This window comes from Delphinus delphis, chromosome 11 (genome assembly GCF_949987515.2).
Source record: "Delphinus delphis chromosome 11, mDelDel1.2, whole genome shotgun sequence".
Classification (NCBI taxonomy): domain Eukaryota; kingdom Metazoa; phylum Chordata; class Mammalia; order Artiodactyla; family Delphinidae; genus Delphinus; species Delphinus delphis.
The window spans coordinates 21,123,276-21,139,296 of NC_082693.1; the positions used below are offsets into that span (position 1 = coordinate 21,123,276).

General features: G+C 38.1%; 1 protein-coding gene and 1 non-coding gene across 2 annotated transcripts in view; one reads left to right on the top strand and one right to left on the bottom strand.

The window, feature by feature from the left end:
* LMNTD1 (lamin tail domain containing 1) overlaps positions 1-16,021 on the bottom strand; it is a 442,143-nt gene that overhangs the window by 182,596 nt on the left and 243,526 nt on the right. The gene's annotated exons all lie outside the window — the stretch shown is intronic.
* On the top strand, positions 13,457-13,529 carry TRNAK-UUU (transfer RNA lysine (anticodon UUU)). Its single transcript has one exon. It is a non-coding gene; the product is annotated as a tRNA-Lys (tRNA).

The following is a 16,021-nucleotide window of genomic DNA, read 5'->3' on the forward strand; positions in this document are numbered from 1 at the left end:
TTTTATCCTATGGGCAAGGTTTAAATCAGGGTAATGATATAACCTAATTTTTGTTTTAAAAAGATCACTGACTATTGTCTAGAGAAGCCACATAGGAAATTTAAATTTTCTATTAGTCATATTTTTAAAGTAAAAAAATACATACTAAATTAATTTTACTGATATATTTTATTTAACCCAACATATCCAAACTATCAGATCATTATCACAAGCAATCTAAAAAATTGTTGACATCCTACTTTTTTTTCATACTAAGTCTTGAAATTCAGTGTGTATTTTAAACTTACAGAACATCTCAATGCAAATGAGGAGCATTTCCAGTGCTCTGTAGCCACATGTGGCTGGTGGCTACCTTATGGACAGTGCAGCTCTAGAGAATGAATCAGAGGGACTGCAATGCAAGCAAAGAGCCCAGATTGGAGGCTACTGCAGAAGCTGAGATAAGCACTGCTTGGATTAGGATAGTAACAATAGAGTTGGCAGAAAGTGAATGGATTTGAGACTAGTCTGGAAGGAGTTAAAAGAAATAGACATGAAGGAATGTGAGGTAAAACATTAAAAGGTAAAATACAACCAGAAATAAACCATACGATAATTCTAAGACTGTTCCTAATTAATGCTTTGATCTTGTATTTCCTCTTTGTAGAAAGGTTATGTTTTTACTGTCACTTATGATTTAATTATTTTCCTTTTTGTATCTACTTTCATTTTTGATCAACTGCTTTTCTGCCTTGGTCTGCTTCAAAATTCCTGTTTCATCCTCTTTTCATCTGTTTATTTAATTCAACTTGACTTAACAGACATAATTGAGTGACTGATTTGTGCTAGGCTTTGTACTGAACACTGGGAAGATAAAAAAAGGAAAGGCACTCATATTAAGAGGCCAAATATAATATATGAGACCTAAAGCATTTACTCTTTTTCTCTCAATTGTCTTGGTTGTTTAACAATAAAGCATGTTCTAGTTTCATCCAGAACATTCTCAGAGGATTGTGTCTATCCCTATTTTTGGCATAGTGTCTGATCATTCAATCAGGGTCAGTCAGAAAGACAAAAATCACTCTACAGATTTTGAATAAAACATGGTTTAACACTGGGAGTTAAAGATTTACTACACCATTCCAAGGGCTAGGAGAACAAAGGTCAGGAAAGCCCCTGCAAGCTTTCAGGAAATCTAAAAGTACAAGATTATCAGAAAAGCCGCCTCCACGGACCTCAGCTGTTTCAACAGATAAAGTGATTCCTAGGAGAATGCTTGGAAGCCACTGGCAAAACCTCATGTGAACCATCCACCAATCCCCACCTGCCTGCCTATGGCTGCCACAGTAGAATAATGGATTTTCCTCTTTGGCTAGGGATTCTGGGAAATGTAGTTCCCAGGCTCCTCCCCTGTGAGGCAAGGAAAATATAGAAAGAGGGTGGGCATGAAGCTGAGATACACAACCAGGCATATGTAGACTGGGCCTGTTGTTGGTTCTGGGATAAAATATTGTATGGCTGTAAGCCTCAAATACTCAGTTTCAATTTTGTGCTGTCAAATACATTTTCAATTAAATTTCTAACATATATATCTTGAATAATGTTTTTCTCCAGAATCAGAAAGTACCTTGAGGAGTTTGAAGGCAACTAAGCCCTAAAAAAGTATTGAGAGGTTGAATATACAAACAGGAAATGGCCAGACCATATATAAAAATAGAACTTTGATCTACAACCTGCCTAGGAAACCAAACCCTTTACGTATAATAAACAACCCAGGAAGCCAGCCAGCTATAAGTCTGGTTGAGGAAACCAGATTGCTATCTCTAGTGACAATCCAGGAAACTAAACAGTAACTTCCGTAACTATCAGCCCCAGATGGCCAGGACTTGATTAATGACTGTCAGCTTCCCTCATTTTTGTCCCCACTTCTAACTTAGTACCAACAAGGGGAAGTTAGGGATGCACTTCTCATCAATCATGTAAGATGCCCCATTTCTAGCTAGCCCTGCCTACAGCTTCTCCATGCCAACAACACTCAATCATGGCACACCTGCAGCCTCTCCTTTTTTTCCACTATGAAGATTTCCCACTTTGCTCTTCTCATCGGTTGGTTTTCTTTTTTTCCACAGTATTAATCAAGCTAGGATGTGATCTAAGAAGAAACTGTACTTTGTAAGGTAAATACTACATAAATTTCTAGACACCAGTTTTCTCATAAGTAGCAGGCAGTAGGGCACAATGGTCAAGTGCTTGAATTCTGGAATCAGAAAACCAGACTTTAAATCCCATCATGTTCACAGTCTAGCTGTGTTAAGGTTATTAATTGCTTAACCTTGATAGCCTGGGTTTTCTCATCAATCAAGTGGGTAAAATAATGGTATCTGTTCTTTGGGGTTGTTGGCAGGATTGAACCAGGTGATGGTTGTAAACTGCATTACTTAATTTAGTATTATCATTATCTTCTCTTTCCAAGCTCATGACCTCCGTCTTGGTCTACACATAAATTACCTCTTAATTCATCATCCTTCCTCCATCTGATCCTTCCTTCAGCCCATTGAACAAGAAGCAACCAAGTAAATCTTCCTCAATGGTTATCATCTCATTCCCTTACTCAAAACTCCCCAGGGCCTTTAAAGATAACCTACCTTTCCACAACTTCTCATACTCTCTCCTACAAGAATGACCTTCTGCTGTAGCCAAATGTGTATATCCATTGGTCTAGAGGCATCCCCCAAAGTCCCATACACAAGACCATTTTCCCTCCACTGTTCACATTTGGAATAAACCCTATCTCCTTTCTCAAGATCTGAATCCTACATTTCATTTATGGTCCAACTCAAATCCTCTCCCCCGCCCATTAAACCTTATCACACCACAGCATTCCACAGCAATTTCTTTCTCTCTAGAGTCCTAAAGCTTTTACTAAGCTCACTGAATCATATCCTGAGTTGCAATATATGTAACTTTCATGTATGTGTATCAAAACCTCAGTGAGACGATAATATTCCTGAAGCAGGGGCAACAGTTTATTCTTTTTTGTTTATTGCTGTATACCAAGCATAAAAACAATAGTTGTTATTCAGAACCAAAAATGTTTCTGTTGCTTTGCCAAACACTTCATTTTATCTGATTTAATTCGCTCTAGAACTCTTGAGGGAGGGAGAGAGGGGCTATAATTAGCCATTCATCAGGTGAGAAAATTCAAACACAGAGGAGTTGAATTATTTGCCCAAGGTCACAGAATTAGTAATGATGGATTTGAATCACCTAGGTATCTCTGACTCCACAGTTTATGCTATTAATTAACATTCTGTGGATCGATTGAACATACTGCTTTATGAGATCTTGCCAGACATGCATATAAATTTTCTCTCTTTGTTGCCAGTGTCTCCTTGGGAAACCCAAATACGGGATTCATTTTAGAGATTGTGTCTTTCTACAGTAGAATCAATTTCCAGAGACATTTCTTTTTAATTTGTAATAGAAATCTTGAAATAATCAGGAAAGTACCAGAGAGTACATCTCCTTAGCCATGTAGGTTGTTCAGAATTGAGACGCTGAAGAAGAAATCACGTCAGGCTTGTGATCTCTTCATGTTTGCCATTCATTCCTATTTTGAGCAGAATTGAGTGCCACTATTCACTACTGGATTTGAAGATATATTTCTCAGGTTCCAGCTAAGAAGAAGAATCATTTTTATTTATAGCATTTCAAAAATATATGAAGATCAAAACTATTGTGAACTTTTAAATATTGAATATACCATGACTTTAGGGTGAAAGAGGGTATTTTGGCATTTTGGTTTTTTTACTTGTCTCTCTCAATAATCTCTGCATTCATTTTCAAAATGGTGTGGGAAAATAGGAAGATGGTACAGTTAGAAAAAAACCTTGTCCAAAGTATCTTACAGTATTAATTCTTTAATCGGATAAGCACATGAACTCTCCTGAATCTTACTGAAATTTTAAAAATGCCACCTAAATTTTAAAACTTGACCATTCAAGGATGTTGAACTGACCTGGCTCTTCCTGCAATCCATGGTGAGGTAAGTTGGGAAAATGCAATCCTGACAAAGAAATTCTAACCCAAAGAGGGTAATGTTAAGCAAAGATCCTTCTCAAAATATACTTAAAGAAGCCATGTCTTTATTTTATTCTTGTTTGTTCTATAAAAATACAAATGCATAAGAAGGAAATGATAATTTCAGTCAACATTCAGTGGTAATTAAAAGCAACTGTAGTCCTCAGGCTGCTTCTTTCCAATAAGATCCAGTGATCAGAAGGAATTGGAAATGATTACATGTTAACTGGAACACATTTCTGTCCAGAACTGAGCTTTGAAGCATGAAAAAGGCACAGTGGTGGCCCCTGTTTGTGTTTCCATCTGGGGCTCTAATTTGAACTTCAGTGATTATTCTGTCAGACTTCTGGCTGTGCAAAGATCCAGAAAGTCAAAGCCACCTTATTCTTGTACTCTGTTTCATGCAAAAAAAAAATAAAATTCCACCAATTACCATGCTTGCATTTTGTGGAATAGCTCTATTTAAATCTATTATAGGTTAAACAAGAGCATTTGTAAAATTCACAGCTCAGAGTTAATCTGGCTATATCCCAGGGCACCCAGTCTGAAAAGTGATTGCAAGCACTCCTGGAAAAGAAGTTAGCAATAGCCTATAATGGAAAACAGTCTGGAACAATTAAATTTAGCTTGGTTTTCAAATTAAGAAATTCATCCCATGGTTGGTTTTTCATTTGAAAGCCTTCTTCAAGTCCCATTAAAAATGCTCATCCTTTTCTGATACTCAGTTAGTGCCTCCAAAATGACATCATCGTCAGTGATAAGGGTAAAAGCAGTGAAAGCTGTAGTGCCTCATGCCAGGAATTACTCGGTCATGGAAAGCACCTGGAGGCTCTTGTGGTTGCTCTGACTTCACAACTCTGGACTGGGAATTCTGTTTTCTGTGGCCAGGAGGGAACAGTGAATTCATAGAAGTCCTGGTGGGGAAAATGAGGATGGCTTGTGGCCCCTGAAGAACTTGGTAACTTACTATATTTGATGTGAAGTATACAGTCCTTTTCTTTTCTTAGTCTAAATGCACACGAATCTTTTTGATTCGTGAATCTCTGCTCCTCATTCTTGTAATGAGACTCTAATAGCTATTTAGAATATTTTATATAAAATTTTCAAAGGACATGATGTCACTCTTGGAGCTTTTAAAATTTCTTTTTGATATATGAAAACTGAATGCCTATAAAAATAACAAGAATATGATCCTCCTACCTCTATCCATGATCATTCATGTTTTGCGGTACGCGGGCCTCTCACTGTTGTGGCCTCTCCCGTTGCGGAGCACAGGCTCCGGACGCGCAGGCTCAGCGGCCATGGCTCACGGGCCCAGCCGCTCCGCGGCATGTGGGATCTTCCCGGACCGGGGCACGAACTCGTGTCCCCTGCACCGACAGGTGGACTCTCAACCACTGCGCCACCAGGGAAGCCCCATTCGGTGGGCTTTTATTACCAAAACATTTTCCTCAGGAAGATAAAGGGGAGAAATGCTCTAACGGAAAAGCAGATTATGATTCATACAAACAAGCTGATGCTCTCAGATGGCATATTCTTGTCATTCATTTCATTTCATTTCATTTCACAAATGCCTTTCTAATGCTTCCTATGTTCCAGGTACTGTTCTCAGCATTTTACAAATATTAATTCATTTAATCCTCATGTCAACAGCATGAAGTAGGTACGATTATTAACCCCACTTTACATATAATGAGACTGAGAGACAGAGAGGTTAAGTAACTTGCCTGCAATCAGATAATAGTGGAGCCAAGATTTTGAAGCCCTGCAGTCTGTCTCGTGTTTATTCTAAACCCTCATAGTGTGAACAAGCACACGGCCCACACAGACCATCAATAAAAGCTGTTCAGTGGTATGGTCTTTGAGATCAAATGGTAAAGTCATTAGTATTTGGTTATATAAATATCACAGCTTAGAGGCAGTTTTTCATGTTTGTCATATTAAAAGGCAAAATTTTCTAATGCTGCCATAAAATCTCTAGCTGCATATGATAAGAAAAAATGTACACGTCAGATGTTTTGTCTGTATGGCTTTTCTTATTAACATGCAGTGGCTAGATCTTTAAAATATAATGCTAAAATGAAAACTAGAAAGAAAATTACATACATATCACAATAAATCACATTTATGTAAATTAAACATATGCAACATGAAACCATAATACATGTTTTACAAGTACACATGCAAAAACAGAAAAGGATCTACAGCAAACACATTAGAAGACTTTAAAGAAAACAGGACCAGAGCTTTGCAGGGACCATTAATCATGAGCTGAGGCTTGAGATTAACTCCACCCTCTGATCCCAAGTCTGACGCAGAGAGAAAGCATCTATCTAAACATTTATCCATGCATGTGCAGAAGAATCCTCTTATCTATGTATTCATTCACGCCAACAAGGGAAAGTGAGATGGTTTTCTGTTGATTAGATTATTAGATTATTTTATTATATAACAATTATATAATTAACAATTATATGATTAAGTATCCTAAAGAGTTTATAGCCTAAGGAGATGTTTATATCAATTTGTGTCTATTGATATTTACCATATTAAAAGTTAATACTGAGGATATTTAAATATTTGTTTATTAATTAAAAGATAACAGTGGGCTTCCCTGGTGGTTCAGTGGTTGGGGGTCCGCCTGCTGATGCAGGGGACGCGGGTTCGTGTGCCACGGAGCGGCTGGGCCCGTGAGCCATGGCCGCTGAGCCTGCGCGTCCGGAGCCTGTGCTCCGCAACGGGAGAGGCCACAGCAGTGAGAGGCCCGCGTACTGCAAAAAAAATAATAATAAAAATAAAAGATAACAGTGACAAGCCCATTACATGTTAATATAAATAACCTATTTTTAATGAGAAATAACTATATTTTCCAAAACAAAAATTTTAGTAAGAAGGGAGTCGCTTTTTTACATTTTTGCAAATATCTTGATGTTTGGGTGAACTGAAGACGGTTGGATCCACATGCCTGCTTCTGCATTCTCTCTATTGCCACGTGTTGCTTTGGCTGAAGTATATGAAGAAAAGCTGGCCTCACACAGATACGTAGTTGGAAAAGGAAGGCCATATTGTAATGGTCTTTCAAATAATTGTGGCTATTCTTCTTTGATACAATACCAAAACTTGATAAACGCTAGTTTATGAATGGTTATCACAATGTGGAATCTGAAACCATATCAATGAACTTTTCATACTGTTTTACGTTAAAATTCACAGAAACTAACACAACATTGTAAAGCAACTATACTCCAATAAAAAATAATAAGAAATAAATAAAATTCACTGGTCTATGTTATACTTTGAATGGGTCTTTCACCCATGCTTGCTTTTGTAACAACATGTGTGGATCATTTGAAAAATATTGGTTCCCTGAGTTATGCACATCTCCCAAACGTTGACATATTTCATTGAGGATTATCAAAATATCACATTTGTTAATATCTGCATAATAAACACAAATCTCATCCTAAAATTCCCTTTTAAATTTTGGGAAGCTTCAAGATGCAAATTTTTCCAAAATTTACATTTTCATTTGAAAGCTTACATTTTATCATTGGTACCAAATGTCAGTTATTTTCCTTGAAGTGACAGACCTACTTTATTCATTTTTGATACAATGATAGTTTGTAGCTATCCTTTTAAGTAAAAATGTTGTTCAGCTTGCAACTCAAACCATGGCTTTTCCTATAGATAATCCATTTTGGGTATGCAAAAGTAGTGATTAATGTGTACAGACTATTGGAAAGATGTGTACCCGGGCTGAGATTTAATAAATTTTCACGGCTTCATCAAAGACATGGTAGGACTTGCATCTTTTTTAACTGTGAGTGCATGGCAGTGAAGAACACGGTATCTGGGGCTACCTCCTTGATTCCTGAAAAGACACCAGCAGGGTTCCCTACCATTGGTGCAGATGTTAACACAGTAAATAGAGAATGACATCTCAGCATCATTATCATCATCTTAACATCAAAATAGTTTCAATGTCACAGGGTCCCCAGGGGTCCACAGACCACACTATTCAAACTCAGCACCTAAAGAATTTACATGCTAAACATCTCCTAACATACCTAATGGGAATTGAATCAGGCACTTCCTAAGCCTCGAATAAGAATGAATCTGGAGATTTCAGGGCCATCTGTTCCTTAATTAATATTATTTGCCTTAGTGATATTTGAAGTGTCAGTTTTTAAAAGAATCAAACACTTAAGTGAATTTTCAAAGGTTCTTAACTTCCTATTTCAAAAGAATTTCACAGCTTCCCCAATGAGATTGTCAGTTAAATCAGTGACCAGTTCTTTTACTTTATGGCTTATTCAGAAGGTAGTTCTGAGGCTGTTTCAGACCTGAGCTGGGTCACTGATCAATACTTAATCAACCTACAGACTACAATTCACTAAATCAGTTTTTTGGAGTCACCCATCCAATTCTGGTTCCCAGATCATCCCTACTACATTAAAATCTACAGAAACCCTGCCAGAAGTATTCTAGTTCTTGCCCTAGAGGCAGACTCTCAGGGCCCTGAAATTGATACTCTGAGGATAGTTTCTGTGTTTCTGTACCCGCCTCCCCACCACACCCCCTTTTCTTTCGCTGGTTACGGAGCGTGCTCTTACATTATCAGACAGGGAAGGGGAGTACGAGAGCCTTATAGCACATATAATGCATGAAGAGCATGAGTAAATCCCACTTCATTCAGTCAGTGAACACTTCCTGATAGCCTCATAGAGGCACTGGACTGAGCACAGGGAATTAGGAGCAAGAAGGATGGTAGAGACAGTATAAAGAAGGTGAGGTTACAGTTCTTAGCCTCCATAAACCGAAAACAGGTTTGAGAGGAACAGCTCTGAGCCAAGTGAAAAGAACAATAATGCATTGAGGCGCTAGCCAATGAGAAGTCAAATGAGTGATACCAGGTCAGCATTGTTCCTACAACTCCGCACACTCCTGTCTGCATGGCCTTTACGCTCAGTGGTCCTTCAGCCTGGAAACTTCTTCCCTCAGCTCTCCGAACTTTATGCATCTTTCTACTCAAATGTTACCTTAGCAGAGAGACTTCACTCTAAAATAGCACTCCCCCACCCCAACTTTCTCTTCCTTACTGTGTTTTCTTTTAATTCACAGGTGCTACCACCATATGACATTATATATTTGTGTGTTTGATACTATCTCCTTGCTCCATTTGAATATAAGTTCTCAAGAACAAGGATTTAATTATTCACTGCTGTATCTCAGAGCCTAGAAGTTCCTGGTACCTACTAGGACACATTAAATATTTGCCGATTGAATGAATGAATACATGAATGCTATAGCAGATCAGAGCGGGGAGAGGAGATCAGAGGCCCTAACCAGACGGTGAAGAAGTATTTCATGGGCTGAGGTTTGAGCCGCGTCTTGAAGGGTGTTTCTCATAGGTTGGGCCAATGAACAGAGTAGCCTACTTGTCTTACAGGATGCAAGTGAGATGTCATCTTCTCAACAAGTCTTGTTGGGGCCTCCAGGACCGGATGAATTGCTACTGCTTTGGTGTCCTATAATTCTCCATGCTCTCCACCATGGTAGCATTCCCTCCAGTGGACCTTGTCTCCTCATTACTTGCATGGCTGCTCCAGTAGCATATTTGCTCTGGGATGATAAAGGCAGTATCTTATTCCTAGTTGCATATCCTGCCATAGCACAGATCCTGCTACCCCATCAATACTTGTTGACTGTATTATTTGATGAACTAGGCAGAAAGCTCACATAGAGGAGTGAAAAGCAGGTATGGACCAAATTAGGGAGATTTGTAGAGCTAAGGAATGGAGTTTGGGTGTTGATCAGGGAGATGCTGTAACAGTCTATTGTCTCAGCAAGGCCATAGGAACATGGTGAAGCAAGTGAAAAAATATCCAGTCAGAGAGACAAATTGTAACCATATTGCAATGTTCTAGGCACAAAATAATGAAGCCCTGGACCAGGTTGGGGGCAACGGGAATGGTCATGAAGGAACAGATGTAGCCAAAGTTCTTGGTGACTGATTTGATGGGAACAGCAGCCACAGATGATGGCGTATTTGGAGCTTGGTTGACTATGAAAGGGTGATGCAGTCACTTTGGCCTATGTTTCAAATCTTAAGGCTCTTAAGAAAAGAATATTTGGCAAATTATTCACCGTAATGGCACAATTTCTTTATCATAGTTGTACTTCATACTAGAAGCTGCCAGAATTCATTTATGTAGCCTATACCCTGATACTAAGCTTTTAGACAAACTCTAAAATTCTAAGATTAAATTCCTCTCCTAATTGCTACCAGTTATCTATGAAAAGAAATTAATGTCAGGAGATGAAGGCAAAGATAATGAAATGCTAAATTCCGTCAGATTATTCTTTGGAAGGATCACAGAATAGAGGGCTCTAAGAAACCTCAAGCAAATAGAGCAAACAGGGTTTACCTCTCATGAAAATTACTAAGGCAGAATATGGGCTGAGGGATTCCCAGGCCAGGCCGAGGTGGGTGGGTAGAGGAGGTGGGAACACAAGTACCAGGGTTTTTCTCTTCCTGCCTTAGAGGTCAGCTCTAGTGCCTTCTATTTTATTTTTTTAATTTTTTTGTGGTACGCGGGCCTCTCACTGCTGTGGCCTCTCCCTTTGCAGAGCACAGGCTCCGGACGCGCAGGCTCAGCGGCCATGGCTCACGGGCCCAGCCACTCGGCGGCATGTGGGATCCTCCCGGACCGGGGCACGAACCTGTGTCCCCTGCATCGGCAGGCGGACTCTCAACCACTGAGCCACCAGGGAAGCCCGTGCCTTCTATTTTAGAAACAAGAAAGTTGCAGTAAGGTGGAGAAGAATGATGAGCTACCTAAAAATCAGCTGCATCCAAATGTCATGGACCTCAGTGAGGAATAGTAGTTTTCTTAGAGAAGAATCAGTGTACTACTAGCAAAACAGAGCGCATAGATGTTGGGTACACTGAAATGGCAGCAGTCCACTGTACTAGCTCAACCTCGTTCAAGTCAAAGTGGATTTTCTCGAAGGAAACATGCCAATTGAAATTGGGCCTGGAATGTTTTCAGGAAATGAGGCAGCTAGAAAGACTCTGCTCCACCTCTCCTCCTTCTTTGCCTCTCTCTGCATATGCTTTCTGGTCTTTTCTTATAGATTTCTTCAGCTTAAGCATAGTTTTTGCTTTCTCCTGACGTTAGCTTGTTATGGCCCTGACTCTACCTAATAGCATCTCTTACTGTTCTCCTTCAGTGTCTGCACTGTCTGCTAATTGCCTCATTCTTTCAGGTTCCTAGTTCCAAATTCCTAAGAAAGGAAACTGATTGCTAAGATCATTGTATGTCAAGGTATTCGTGTCAAATGTGATACACTGCACACTAGACATTGCTATCTATGGATTTCCTACTAGTCCAGTGCTAATTATTATTCCAATCAGCCTAGTGAGGGTGGGAAAAAAGTGTTCTTAACCCCCCTGGCCAGACCACAGGCAGAAAAATTTCCTTTAACAGAGGGTATTGGAAGAACAACTTTTGTTAAATAATCTCTCATAAGTGAAGTACCAAGCATGATGTCAACTATATTCCCCTAGTAACTTTACTTTCCCACTCTCTCAATCAATTATTTCACCCATTCTAGTACCCTCTCACTACTCACTCTCACTGCATTCTTCCCTGGAAAACATATGAAATAAAAAGGGACTACTTTATTCCCTTTTCCCCAAATCCACCACCCCCTGGTCCTATCCAAGGCTGTACCCACCACTTGTGCTCTGAATCCCACCCTACTCCCCTTCCTGAGGATTTCCTTCCAGCCATTATCCGTTTTCTAAAATACATTATGTATTTCATTATGTGTCTATTATCTATGTTTTCCACTTATGTCTTCCCACTAGAAAATAAGCTCCTTGAGACAAGAATGCCACCTGTTTAACACTATTCCCAACACCTGAATTACTTAACCACAATTAATTTTTGTGGTCTATTTGACAAATTTGAGTCTGGTAGCTGCTCAGTAATAGTACTACTCTTTCCTTTAACTTCATCCAGTGTTTATTTGGGAATAACTTCTATTTATAGAAACTTTCCTTAAACAAGATACACAGACAAATCTATATGGTAGAAAAGAACCTTTATTTTGTTGGTCTTGAAAATCGGTAACATGTTGATGTGCATATGTTTTCCAAAAAGGTGAATGTGTTTTCCTGATGTATTTTTCAAGACCCATTTAGCTTAATCAATCCATACCTTCAAATCGATGAGCTTCGTGTTATGCACAAAGCAGAAATAAAATGCTTTACTCTCAGGGAGCTTATAATCTAATAGGACAACCATAGTTTCACATGCAAGAATGCTTATCATACTTTGGTTTATAAAAAGAAAGGTTTGAAATAATCCAAATGTCCTTAACAACATATTTGTCAAGTAAATTGTAATTGGTAAAGAAGGCTGTCACATTTCTGGAATAGTAAAGTATCAGGAAGAACCCAAATGCCCACTTATTGTGTGCTGCTTGAATAAACTTAGGTCACACCAACAAAATGAGTACTATGCATCTGTGATCATAAAGATATACTGTTAAATGAGAAAAGCAATGAGTGTAGCATGTGCATACTATGCCACCTTAGAGCTGAGAAAGAGAAGCAATACAAACACACACCTGTTTATTTTAGAAATGCTAAACCAAAAGCTAATGACAACGTTTACCTTTAGTGAGAATGGGAACTGGGTGAGGGAATAGGGATGGAAGTTCGATTTTCAAAATATTTAGTAGATTTTACTTTGGAAACATATAAAGGCTTTATATCATCCTTAAAAATCAAAACTTAAAAAATAAATCCCTAGGGCTTCCCGGGTGGCGCAGTGGTTGAGAGTCCGCCTGCCGATGCAGGGGACACGGGTTCGTGCCGCGGTCCGGGAGAATCCCACATGCCGCGGAGCGGCTGGGCCCGTGAGCCATGGCCGCTGCCTGCGCGTCTGGAGCCTGCGCTCCGCAACGGGAGAGGCCACAACAGTGAGAGGCCCGCGTACCGCAAAATAAATAAATCAATAAATCCCTAAAGTTAGAAAGCTAAAAGCAAATAGTAACTTATTTTTTGAGTTTTGTGACTTAACCACTCAGAGAGGGGTTATTTCAAGGTTACTTTAAAACAGTAATTTTGCTGTTTATCCCTGGTGGGATATATTCTAAGGACAAAAGAAATGTAAAAAAAAAAAAAAAGTCTTTTCAATAATAAAAACTTTTCAATAATCATAATGTTAGTACAAATATATTTTCCTTCTGAAATTTTTATACGACAAAGCAAATAAATAATTATATTATTCTATTTAGGAATCAAGGTTTTCAGTGAAAGAGGAAAAAAAAAGATACAAATACAAACTAAATAAAAATCCTGTAATCAAAATTTGAATCGAAGTCATCCCCTGGTGGTCCAGTGGTTAGGACTCGGCACTTTTACTGCCATGGCCCAGGTTCAATCCCTGGTTGGGGAACTAAGATCACACAGATGCACAGTGAAGCCAAAAAAAAAAAAAAAATTGAATCGAAAATATTAGTATGAACTTCTCAACTCTTTTCTTAGCTTTGACTACTGAAAAGGTCTGAAAGCAAATGATGACCCAGCAACAAACCTGGAGATTCTAAATACCATTCTCCATGAAAAGGAACCTTGAAGTTGATTCAAGATCTAGGTCAAGAAATGTACAAGATGAATGTAGATCATCTGGTTGAACCAGAAAGTCCTGAAAAAAACCCTCAACGTCTAATTTGAAGATGCTCTCGCTGCCCAAAGACAGGACAGTTTGAGCATAGAAAGGAATAACAACAACAGTAGACTGAAACATATTAAATATGTTTTTAAACCGTTTGTTTACAATAATACTTAAAAGTCCATTGATAAACATTGCCAGATGTTAAGGAATTAGCTTATTATCCTGAAAATTAATGAAGAAAAGAATCAAGCATTTATATGCCTTTCCTATACTTTAAGGTAACCACATAGTTGATGTAGGAAAGCTATGCTTTACAGAAGAATTTCAGCTCATAAGTGAAGAAGAAATTATAGAATGAGATTATCTCAATTTTGCAATCCCTAATGGAATAATTGGTTTAGGTGGTCATCATAAATGGCTGTTAAAATTGTTAGTGAAATGGAAAGTTTATATAATGAAAAGATTTGCCTGACATTACTTAACAAAAATTGATCAATTTTATCATAAATTGAGAGACAACTAAGCACTATGTCCTCCTGATATGATGCAATAAGAAGTACACGACACCATCTATGAAGTGTTCTTGTAAAAAAGAAAAAACTTCAAACCTGATTCTGATCAATTTACAGAAATACAAGGGACTGAGGAAAATAATAAATGACACCACAGGAACACAAATCAGCAAAATCCACAATGTGAGATACTTTATAATATTTTTTCAACTAATAAATTGCAAGAAAAATAAACAGAAGAAAAATGAACCTATATACTAAAAGAACACCAATTGCAATAGTGAACCTGCTGGGATTAAATTTAACCTGCTGATTAAAACATACCAACTTTGAAAAGAGGAGAGAAAAAGAGAATAAACATATCATGTTCTCAATATCATTATTACTTTTCGCAGAAGGGATATTCTGTTTGGGCATATGTTTTAAAAAAACCAAGAGTCCATATTTTGCATAGGTTCATAATGAAGTATTTACAGATAAATGAGATGATGTTTGAGATTTACTCCAAAATAATCCAACGTGTAGAAGGGAAGGAGATGGGGGTAGAGGGGAAGTTGAAACAAATTGGCCATATGTTGATAGCTGTCGAAACTGGGGGATGGGTGCTTGGCAGTTCATAATAGTATTATGCCTATTTTTTATGTGTCTGACAATGTCTGTAATAAACATTTTAAAAAAGTTGTCTCGGTATCTTTATTCCATTTTCTTTCAGTTCTTTTTGGAAAACTATGACATGACTTATGGAAATAAAGAACTATGAAAATCTCTTTTAAGAACAGTCTGAAATAATAATGAATTCTCTAAGCATCAAATCTTCCCTACCCTTCATCAGTTATTGAAAAAGTGGGCTATTTCACACACCAATTGACATGAAATATTTATAGAAAGGACCCTTGACTAGAAGGTTTTGATTTCATCTGAAGGAAATACAATAATTGAGTTAGAAAAAATACGAATTAAAAAAGATTGTTTGGAGATTAGTTTTCCCCTAAGGTAACATTCTATTAATTTGACATTCAGTAGGACTAAGGTATGTTTTCCAATTTGCCAAACATCTGTCACTGTATAATGACTAAAATTTTTATTTTTTTTCCTGTACAATCAAAACAATAGGACAGCTTTTTCTAAACTAAAATCAACACCCACCCCCCAAACCTGTTAATCTTCTTTTCTACAATAAGCCTGTCATCCATCACGTGCCTGAGTTGACAATGCTTCACAACAATTTGGCCATTCCCCCACCAGACTGACATCACCATCTTGAATCATGAATATATCTCAACCACAGCTATAAGAATAAAATGCTGCAAAAGAATGAATGCACTGAGTCAACTGAGCTTAATCAAAACAAACTTTACATAGTTCCAAATTTCTAGGAAGCCGAAAAATAAAGACAACATGTAACAAATGAAAGACGAGGTAGGAGCAGGATGTCACCACTAACAAATTACATGAGTTCAGAGGATCTCCTGAAAATTGTATATCATGTCCAAATGAAGGCATAGATATAATATTTTCAAATATGTGCACATGTGTTGTCATAATGAAGGCAGCATCACAGAGTCCCTGAGAGTTCTGCCACGGATTATGCTGAAAACTTCCTAGAAAGGCAATGTTTCTATGTTACTTTACAGACAACACAGTGATACAGTTAATAGTACAGGTTCAGGGATGTGACTGCTTGGGTTCAACTACCAACTTTACCATGAACTGTGCGGTTCTCAGTCTTGGTACGCCTTGAGACATAATAGCAGCACCTTC